We start from the raw sequence: 2,162 nt of genomic DNA on the forward strand, positions 1-2,162 counted from the left end.
AATGTGACCATAACGTCCAGGCCGCATTCATCCGAACTGCCGATACTTGACGGACAATAATGAGGTTTAAGTTGTTAATATGCTGCTCCAGTTGGACAACAACTTCAAATATGTAAGCTAAGCTCCACCGTTAGCCTCCATGTTTACTTCCACAAACACTGAGCTCTTCTTCTTTTTATGGCGGTTGGCAGAACGCTGACGCTATTGCGCCCTCTACTGTGCATGTGGGACACTTTCAGGTTGTTTGCCTGTTCAGACTGCAGAACACATTCAGGTCGCATATCTGTGGCATTGTGAGCGGCCCGGCAAAAACGAAAAAAAAAAAAAAATCGGAACTGGGTCACTTTAGGCTGCAGTGTGAACGGACCCTAAATTTTGTCACACCCTCATCATGTCTTTGTCAAAGCCAAAGCCTGCAGTTCATGTATTGGATAAATAATTAAATGTTGATGACATTTGAAGATATTTTTAAAATATTCTGCCCCAGGCTTGAAGTTGGAAATGTCTTAATTAGTTTTAAAAAGTTCTATAGTATTAATTTCTCTGTATTTTATTTTGAAGGAGAATTTTGAGATAGCAGTGCATTGTGGGTAGCAGAGGCAGTTGCAGTTTGGAATACCTGTTCACAGAGAGTCTGCCTGTTAATGTATGAACTTCACCTCCTGTGCTGTCAATCTTTTCTTACACCTCCGAAAACAATGGCTGTAAGTTCAATCTATGTTCTGTTTGGTGTTATATGTTTTGTTAGTTTATTTGAGATTGTTTTCCAAATGTGTTTATTCTAGAAAAGCCATATCCTGATAGTTTTTGTTTACATAGCAACAGTTGCTATGTGACTGTTTCTTAACTGCAGCTCAGGTTAATTCTATTCAGACACTAGAAGTTTATTCTGTGTATTTAGAGCTGATGCATATTTTATTTTTCTGTTTCTTATAGTTTCACTCAACCTTTCATTGAGCTTTTCCACAACACTGCTCAAAGTTGTAAGTGTCAAGAAAACTTAATAAAGGAGCAAGACGCTCAGCTTCCTGGCTCATGAAATTGAGTTTGACTTGCTGTTGATCTACGTTAACATACACAGAGTATCCAACACGTAGTGATAACAGTACAGTGTTTATTGTGGAATACTTTATGCGGCCCAACCTCACTCAGACTCTGCCTCCAGCGGCCCCTGGGTAAATTGAGTTTGAGACCCCTGATAAAGCACATTCACAACAGCCTCAGCACAACAAGCACAACATCACATTTTATCATTATCAAACAACACCAAGATATGGTAGAAAAATAAAAGATGAAATGTGTTTACCTAAAGACATGCATGCGGTGGACGGATGGCTGGAGGAATCAGATGGACTAACCAAGCTTTACTCTTAACATCTTTGTTCAGGTTCAAACTTAGACAGGATCTATGATCTAATGGACTTCTTAAGGAAGCAAAGATCCTTCAAGGTTTGTAGCAAAATGCTGAATATTTTTTATATGTTGTTGAGAGCGTCATCTCTTCTTCTGTCATCTGTTGGGCCAGCAGCATCAGAGCCAGGGACCTAAAAAACTCAACAACCTGATAAAGAAGGCTGGTTCTGTTCTGGTTCTGTTCTGATTCTGCTCTGGGGACGACTGCGAAACCTCTGGAGATGATTATGCAAAGAATGATTCTTCATAAAATCAAGAAGAGGATGGACAACTGTGACCATCCTCTTCTTGAAACTGTCTTGGGAAAACGGAGTGTCTTCAGTCAGAGGCTTCTTCAGAGTCACTGCAATACAGACCGCTACAAGAAATATTTCCTGCCAACAGCCATCAGTATCTAGAATAACTCTTTTAAGAAATAATTAATCACAATAACATTTAATTCCCTTTGGGATGAATAAAGTATTTTTGGATTTGAATATTTGTATGTTTTTCTGGGCCATGATAATTGCTGACCAACCTGAAGCAGTGTCCAGTGTTTGGAAGGAGGTTTGTCTTTAACCCACATTTCTTAATTCTGTGCCTTCGTAGGTGCAGCCAGTTAAAATGATCTACTGTCGCCGCACCATTAAAGTGAGAATCAGGTTATTATTTTATTTTTAGAAATTAATTTCCACCACTATTTAATATTGCTGTACAATCGTAACAGCTCATCAAAACAACAGTATTTTTTCCTTGTAGCTAAGCAAGAG

The 2,162-nt window shown here is 38.9% G+C and overlaps 1 long non-coding RNA gene across 2 annotated transcripts; it reads left to right on the forward strand.

Moving 5' to 3' along the window:
- The first annotated feature begins 339 nt into the window (after positions 1-339).
- On the forward strand, positions 340-1,889 carry LOC103474296 (uncharacterized). Of its 2 annotated transcripts, XR_535142.3 has the most exons (4): positions 340-704; positions 937-983; positions 1,388-1,449; positions 1,529-1,889. It is a non-coding gene; the product is annotated as an uncharacterized LOC103474296 (long non-coding RNA). The 2 variants fall into 2 exon arrangements; XR_535141.3 differs by lacking the exon at positions 937-983 and having other exon boundaries at positions 358-704.
- Positions 1,890-2,162: the final 273 nt, after the last annotated feature.

The sequence above is a fragment of the Poecilia reticulata genome, chromosome 13 (assembly GCF_904066995.2).
Source record: "Poecilia reticulata chromosome 13, P_reticulata-male-v2, whole genome shotgun sequence".
Lineage (NCBI taxonomy): Eukaryota > Metazoa > Chordata > Actinopteri > Cyprinodontiformes > Poeciliidae > Poecilia > Poecilia reticulata.